Raw genomic sequence first — 8850 nt, 5'->3', positions numbered from 1 at the left:
CCAATTGTATCTAATGCAACTCTCGAATTTTGTCAGTAGAGTGAATAACTCCTTATTCTAATCCATCATATGGATTGTTCTCAACTCTTGCTTCTAAAAATATATAACCTATTATAATTAGTTTAGTCAAGTCAAATCCAAAAATGTAGCAGTTGGATATTACATTTATCCCATCGCACCTTACTAATATAAAACATGCACCTCGCTTTGGCGAAACCTACATTATTCGATACTAGTCTTGGTGAGTGCTAAATTTTGGAAAACAATTAACTTAATATTTAATTGAGGGATTTTTCTTAAGTTCAATCTCATATATTTGTGTATCTCATACACACGCACATAAACATACAACACATGCATCACATACATAAAATAAAATTTGGTAATACGATTATGACTGACTAAAGCGCAAGAATTAAATAAACTACTTTATTACAATTCTTTGACCCACGAACAAGCTTCTTAAGCCTCTCCTTCGACGTCATCGTTTGACGTTGTCTTCTTTTCAACCCTTGAACTCGAAAAATTATACTATTTAAATAAATAATTAAATGGTAGGACACACAGACCGTATTTAATTACAATAAACCACGACACGCAGGTCGTACTTAAATAAAATAAATTACAACACGCAGGCCGTATTTAAAATAAACAAACGCCAAAATCTAAGGTCATAATCGTATACCAATTTATTTAATAATAAATAATTAAATAATAAGTAATAATAGATTAATAATTTATAAATATTGACGCATCAACACTTGACGCTTTTTGCGAACCTTAAAGGCACAACTCTTGCGCCATCACAAAATTAAAGCATATTTAATTTATTCATTCATTCCACTATAAGTACTCTATGCGTGTGACCCTGTAGGTTGTCGTAACATTGACAATAATATTAAATCACCTATTTAATATTATAAACAGTGAGCGGTATCTAGCAACACATCACTGCTACCCAAGTAACGAGAATGTCGTGTGATCTGACATAAACTTTATGTGATAATGATTATGTGTACAATTATCCTTTTGCCCTTATATCTATATTAAACACAAGACATATAATGTGTCACCCTTGTTTAGTTCAATATTTTATTCATTGATCCCCGAGTATACTTGATAACAACAAATAAGCCCAATATCTAATATCGACTTATTTGAGCACGACCATGCATTTTTCAGTCATACTCTATCAAGGGGCCCACAAATATTACTCCCGTATATGTAGGAGGGGAAAATCCCATCTAGGTCACTCATGTCCCTCAGCATGATTTATAAAGTACTCATCAACCATCTTTATACTCATTTTGTTACGGACAACGTTTGATTGGCAATAAAGTACTTGACTCCATATCTAGGGTCCATAGTGGTTTCAGGTCGAAGGGTGGTATACACCACTATCACTATGAGAATAACTTATGAGACTTACATAACAAACTATGTAGTATTCTCATGGTGGGTCAATCCAGTATAAACATTACTCATAATATTTATATCTATGTGAAGACTTGATATCTTTTATCCATGACCTGTGAGATACGATCATCAGTCTACTCACATAATAGTCTCTATGCATTACTGTTGTCCTATTTGACAGTAAAGATTGACTACAGATACTTTAAGAATAACGTCCTTATGTTTAATGAGGTCTCACGATTAAGTCACACTTAATTGGTCATTAATAGACTAATTATTCTAAGGATTTTATCATGTCATATACAAATAACATAATAAATACAATGCCTAATAAGTATATATATTAACAAACAATATATATCAAGGTCATGATACAAAAGCATATTAAGCCAATATTGATTGGCTACTAGGGCTTACTCCAACACCTGCATCACAAAGTCAGAACTCACTCAATGTACCAATCTGCACCAGCAACTTCAAACTAACCCTGCAACATAGCAGTCCGAAACCAAAAAAGTTAATCAGCCCCACCTTGACATCATTCCCGTCATAAATCAACAACCCTGCGGCATGCTATACAAATCTGCCGAGCCAATACATTCCAAGAAAACCGAAACCTTAACATAAAAATCGGTTCAGACTAACACCCCAACAAAAAAACCGAAACGGCTAACGGAGAGTCCTGCTTCAGCTCAAAATAGGGTAGAAATCAAAATGAAAACAGAATTCTAACATAAACCAGGAATCCGTCACAATCCAGGAATGTTAGAATAAAATTGAAAGATAGTCTCAAATAATCGTTCTTCAGGAAATAACAAACTGACGTTCTTGACGAATACCACCAGTTGAAAATGCTCCTTGATCATTGTTGTCACTTTCCATTTGCGGTGTAGTTTAACGACGATTTTTCCATAACTCCTTTCGGCCGTTGATGTCGACAATCGAGTCGAAGGGTCTCGCCATCTACGAAGTAGTTGTAAGCGTTGGTAAAAACAATAGTTAGCAGAAGAAGATACCACCAAAATACACTAACTACAAAATGAAGCGGTGGAACATACCTTCAAATGGTGGCGTACATGAAGATGAAACAAAGACGAAGAAGAACGGAATGATTGAGCAGACGTTGTAGTTGAGAGAAGAAGTTATCACCGTAGATCTGGAGAGAGATTTTGAAAAGATGAGATAGTAGAAAGAGACTTGTGGAGTGAAGAGCAAGAGGTATTGGACATATCTTCTTTGGTACAGTGGAGCAGGTAATGAGACATACATTGGGGGGAGCAAAAAGTATGGTTCTCTTGTAGAAGAAAATGTGTTTGTTCGATTGTAGAGGAAATATATGTTAGGGTTTCAAGAGAAAATGAGGAGACAATCTCGTTAGGATGCAAACCAATAGTCCAAAAGTTATGGAAGGGTAGCATAAAGACAATTTTTTTGAGAAAAGTGGGTAGGTGGCGGAAGTTGGGCAAGGGGTAGGAAAGGATTTTCCAGATACACAAATCTTCTTATATGATAGATTAAAAATCACATCTTTCTCTACCATTCATTATTTATTTAAATTGGATTCTCTTTCTCCATTCTTCACAATATATTGAATCACTCTAACTCTTTCTCTTCCACTCCCTCAATCTTCACTCTCCAACGTGTCTGTGCAGGTTACGTTTTTAGCTTCCCCGATTCTTCATCACCACGTTTTTTCCCTTCTTTGTGTTGAGTATAATAAAGTTTTTGTAACAGGTCTAAAGATTAACATCAATAGCGCGACCGATTGAATCGTTTAATACTCCATATACGTTCTAATCATTTCATCGTGTTCTTATTAGAGTAACACTTTCGATCAATGACTCACCCTATTGAAGCTGAATCGTCTTCCCTATTTTCAGATGGTTACGAAATTCTTCCGAATCAAATGTTAGAATGTTTCGCGATTTGGGAATCTAAGGTACAATATTTTAACGTTTCCATAAGCTCTTCAAATGCATTGCAACACTTCCGACACTCAACAACCATTTCTCGAAGCTTTTTCTGTCAAAAAACTACGTTGAAGCTTGAAGATGCAAGAAGTTTACATAGGTGAATCATATCGATGCAATTTCTTCTCTAGCTCTTTCGAAAGATGTTTTTTTCTGTACTCCGCTTCGTGGGATAGAACATTCAAAATCTGGAGAGTTTCTGATTACAAGTGTTTAGAATCTGTGAAAAATGCGCATGAATATGCTATCAACGCAATCATTGTTTCTTCTGACGGGATATTTTACACAGGTTCAGCTGATAAAAAGATAAAAATTTGGAAGAAAAATGAAAATAAAAAGCATTTTCTTATTGGAACGTTGGAGAAACATAGATCATTTGTGAATGTGTCGACTCTAAACAAAGATGGATCAATTTTATACTCAGGTGCTTGTGATAGATCAATTTTAGTTTGGGAAAACGTGATTGTTCTGATACTGGTAATGAAACAATGGTGTTAGTTGGTGCACTTATAGGGCATAGTAAGGCGATATTGTGTTTGGTTGTGGTGGATAAGTTGGTGTGTAGTGGATCGGCAGATAATAGTGTAAGGATATGGAGAAGAGGGGTTGGTGAGAAGAATTATGCACGTTGGGGTGTGTTGCAGGGTCATAGGAAACCTATGAAGTGTTTGGCTATGGAGGTTGATTCTAAAAGTGGTGAAAATGGTGATGATGGTGATTTTATTTCTTATCTTATTTACAATGGTAGTCTTGATTGTGACATTAAAGTTTGGCAAATACAAATTCCCTTGTTTTGAGTTTGTTCATTACTATTTTTTTTCATCTTGTAATGAGTTTATTTGTATATAGAATGAAATATCGTCTTCTTCTTTTTTATTAGAGTTGAGAATTTGATTTGTTATGGAAATTCTTTTTTATCATGCTTTTTATTGTAATATTTTCACTATTTAGTTCGAAATTACAATGAAGAAGATACTATGTCTTCTCTTGGCATCTGATCCAAAACAAATTGTCTATTACGAAAAATTTTCATGGCGCCAAATTATGTCCGGTTTTAGGAATGCGGGTTGTGTTGTGTGTGCGGGATCATCTCTTTGTTGTTTTATATGAGGTTGTTTCAAAAAACTCATGTTTTTAAGTGGGTGGAATTGTCAGGGTCTCTCCCACCCTCGATTCTACGTGTATGAGCTGTTTCGGAGTTTAGCTCAGGGTAAACATATAGATGTTTTTAGGTTTGGTTTTGATCTAGCATTCAATAATTTTGATAATTTGTAAAATGCAAAATAAACCCTTTTTTAGCCGGAAAAAGCTTTTCAATAAATCATTGGATGTCTTTGATTAATAGTTTAGTGTGATAGTGGGTCCAAGTCATTCTCTGAATTTTGAATTTTTGGTTGATTAGGAATGAGACCCGCTCAAATGACTTGCAATTTAAGGGTGTCCAACCGCCCTCATTTGAAAGGCCGACTTTGGATCAGGGCAAACAGGCCCACATCCTAAGGTCTAAAAAAAAGAAGGGTCTTAAAATGTTTGGGCTTTATGAATTTTAATGAGTAAATAATTATATATACTTTTTAATTACTTCAATGGGTTGTTTATTTAGTATAACGGTATCTAGTTTTCTAGATCAAGTTGTCGTCTTGTGTTCGAGACTTGAATGCTCCTCTTTTATTTTTAGAAAATTTCTTTAGCCACCTCCCTATGGGGGTCACCCCCAGCGAAAAACCCAAATTACCCCTGCTTCGGAAATGAACTTCCGAAGCTTTGATTTTTTTAGAAAAATTTCCACAATTCGGAAGTGCATCTCCGAAAACACCTCATGGGAGGTGTGTTCGGAGATGAACTTCCGAAAACACCTCATGGGGGGTGTTTTCGGAGATGAACTTCCGAAAACACCTTTGTTCAGATTTTGAGGGGTTTCGGAAATGCACTTCCGAATTATGCAGAAACAGAGATTTTTTTTTATGTTTTTCTTAACAGTTTCGTATTTTTAATTAAAAGAAACCGGGAAATAAAACAAACGACATATAAAGGTGAAAATACTAATATGATAAAAAAAAGAAATATATACAAGCTCAACCAAATCCAAATAATAATAATAATGTGCTAAAGATACAATCCGAAAACAAAAAATAAATAAACCCGACCACTACTGGGTGTGCCTAACCCTCTTTCCCTGGGACCTCTTCTGCCGCCTGTATGTCGCCGCACGGCCCGCATCAGTGACGATCATCTCCATCACGGCGACTGCCTCTGGACCGCCCTGCTGAACGACACATCGATCCAACGCGTCCCGCCCAAGCATCTCTATCCGCTGGCAAATCGGCATGAGATCAATGGCGTGGTCATCCTCGGCCTGCTGGTTCTCCAGGATCTCCTCGTGTGCTGGCCTAGGAGCGCCGGGAACGTCGGGTCTCAGAAGAGGATGTGACACCCGGTAGAACCATGTGACGCATCCCTCCTCACTGTGCCAGTCCTGGGTGACCCGAGTGCGACGGTACTCCTCCGGTACCACATGACGCTCCCAATCCTCCCATATGGCAGTGAGCTGCACTCGAGTCATAGTGTCGGGAGCAGCCTCAAAGGGTGACCTGGGTATCCGCTGCACGAATCCGAACTGACGCATGCACCGCTCAGGGAGATACCGGACCATGATGCCGGTCCCACATGCCAGCCAGCTTGAATATAGAGCAATGCCGTCAAAGGGGACAATCTGAGCGTAGTCGTTGAACGGCCTCCAGGTGACGTCGTCGTGCATCGTGCGGTCCAGGTATCCACGGTATGGTCCCACCGCATCATTCCCCCTCTGGAGAACGTATCTGGCGGCCCTGGGCATGGCGTCCACGTACGCAGGATCGATGTGAAAGCCGTGGATGCGGGAGAAGTAGGAGATGATCCAGCTATGAAACAGAAACACGATAATGTATTAAAAATAAATACGAAACATAAATAAATACGAAACAATTAAAATGAAACGTACCGTAAGTAGTGTGCAGGATCCGACCAACTGCCTCGTCCTCCAGTTGGAGGCCTCATTCAGCTTCTGGTAGAGGTATGCCAGAGTAGCTGCCCCCCAGTTCCACTGGTGAACGGTATCCAGGTCCATGAAGTAGTGGAGGTAGGTCACGTCGACATACCTTGCACTCTTGCCCACAAAGCAAGCAGCGCCTACCACATGCATGTACTAGCACCGGAGAGCGCAGCCGCGGTGGTACTGTGTGAATAGCTCGTCACCCGCCTGCTCGGCATCGGCCGCCGCGTCCAGGTGGTGCTCGAAATAGCGGCTCAGTATGGTGAACCGGACATGAGGCCTAGATGTCGTGATGCACTTGAAGTCAGCAACTTCGGGCTCCATGCCCAAATAGAGCGCCATCCAGTGACTGGCCTCCACCCTCTGGATCCGGGAGTGGGTCAACAGCGGCCCCCTGATGGGCAGGTGGAGAAGACACTGCACGTCATGCAGGGTGATCGTCATCTCCCCCACCGGCAAGTGGAAAGAAGACGTCTCCTTGTGCCAGCGCTCCACAAATGCCCCCTGCATGCCGGTGCTGATGGTGGTGTACCCCGTCATGCAGATCCCGCTAAGCCCTGAACCTCGCACCGCGTCGTTAAACCACTCAGCTGCTGGTTTAAACAGACTGAAAATTTTGCGGGCGTGGTTCACCATTTTCAACGGCTCTCTCTCCTGTTAAAAAAAACAAACAAAAGCATATGTTAAATAGACCGTTAAGAAAATATTGAATAAACGTCTAAATTATAAACGGTTAAATTATAAAAAATACCTCTCCCTCCCAGATACGCCGAGCGACGTGATCGTGGTAGTTAATCAGCACGGAAGTGTCAAAGGGCCCTCCCGGATAGCTATCCTCCTCCTCATCCTCCTCCCCGGCTGGAGGATTAACATCCGGTACCCCCTCCGGCTCGTGGTAAGGCATTGCCGCCACCTCCTCCTCCTCCTCCTCCTCCTCTCGCTGGCGGGAAGAAGATACACGAGCTAGCCGACTCCTAGATCCTGAAGTAGATGTACCCTCTCCCATATCCACGGGAACTCGCACACGTCGTCCCCGGCCCTGCCCCCGTCCCTGCCTCCGTCCCTGTATCGACGCCAGTTGCGCCGCCGCCCGCTCGCGTCTAGCCGACGCAGTCTGGGTCTCCCTACCCTGTCTGATGCGTGCTGGTTGGTTGCCTGACATGTTCCTGTAAACAATTGAAATCGATTAATATGCAAGACAAAAGAAAAAAAATAAAAAAATGCACTTCTGATACAATTCGGAAGTTCATTTCCGAAACTGGGAATGGAGGTGTTTTCGGAAATGAACTTCCGAAACACCCCTGCGCATAACTTCTCTGCAACCTCCAATGGCAGACCCCAAAAACCTAAACCAAAACTACTTTTATGCCTACTAAACAACCTAATATCATTACCAACCTATCTTAATGTGATTTTTTCAGTTTCTAAACACCCTAATATAGTAATGTATAATGGATCTAAAAATTGAAAAAAAATGATAAACTTACCAATTAGTGTTTGAGATGAGTTTGGTTGAGTTTGGAAGAAGAGTTTGGCAACCTCTGATACTTCACACTTGCTTTTGCAGAATTTTTGAAGAGGGTTTGAGTTTGAAAGAAGATTAGGGTAAATGATTTGGGGGAGGGGGGCTGTTTTGCTTAATCTGCAAAACGCGCATTATTTCGGAAGTTCATTTCCGAAATGCTGTTTTCGGAAATGAACTTCCGAAATAAGACAATTTTTTCAAAAAAAAGGCGCTTTCGGAGATGCATCTCCGAAAACACATTTTTCTTGCATTTCGGAAATGCATTTCCGAAGTCAGGGATAGTTTGGATTTTTCACCAGAGGTGAACTAGAAGGTTGGGAGGTGGCCAAAGAAATTCTCTTACTTTTAATTAGTTATTTAATAAAATACTAAAATATATGCTTTTAACTAGTTATTTAATAAAGAGGAATGCTAGCAAAATGTCTTTGAACAAAGATTGAACTTGTGCACTGCACCTTAAAAATTATAAAATTATTTAATAATCACTGATTGTGTCTGTTTTCCTCCCACTTATTTTATTCGGAGGTCGATTTATAAGAAACTTCAAGCTAATGTTTGGATAAGTGATCTACTCTAGGAGTTGTTTTATTATTATTTGATTTTTTGATCTTTTAAAATTCTTCTTTGGTTTTAGTCAGAATTTCTTTTAATTTGCACTCTGATGTTTTTTTTGGTTGTTTCTATGAATATTGTTTTTTTATTTTTAGGAACCGCTTTGCTATTAAAAAATAAAAAAGAGAAGAATGTAAATTGGTTACAATTTGGAATTGCAATGACATAGGTCCTAGATATTTCTAGCAAGAATATTGTTATTTGAATAAAATGAATATAAAATAAAAAAAATATTTTTTTCAAAATATAAAAAGTTGCACCTTAGTCAAATCCGAACACATCTATTATATTGATTG

The 8850-nt window shown here is 39.3% G+C and overlaps 1 pseudogene; it reads left to right on the top strand.

The window, feature by feature from the left end:
* Positions 1-1524: 1524 nt before the first annotated feature.
* On the top strand, positions 1525-4183 carry LOC131649329 (protein JINGUBANG-like; annotated as a pseudogene).
* The last annotated feature ends 4667 nt before the right edge of the window (positions 4184-8850 follow it).

The sequence above is a fragment of the Vicia villosa genome, linkage group LG2, assembly GCF_029867415.1.
Source record: "Vicia villosa cultivar HV-30 ecotype Madison, WI linkage group LG2, Vvil1.0, whole genome shotgun sequence".
Classification (NCBI taxonomy): domain Eukaryota; kingdom Viridiplantae; phylum Streptophyta; class Magnoliopsida; order Fabales; family Fabaceae; genus Vicia; species Vicia villosa.
Note: the sequence above shows the minus strand (reverse complement) of the source record. Positions and strands in the feature narration are given on the sequence as shown.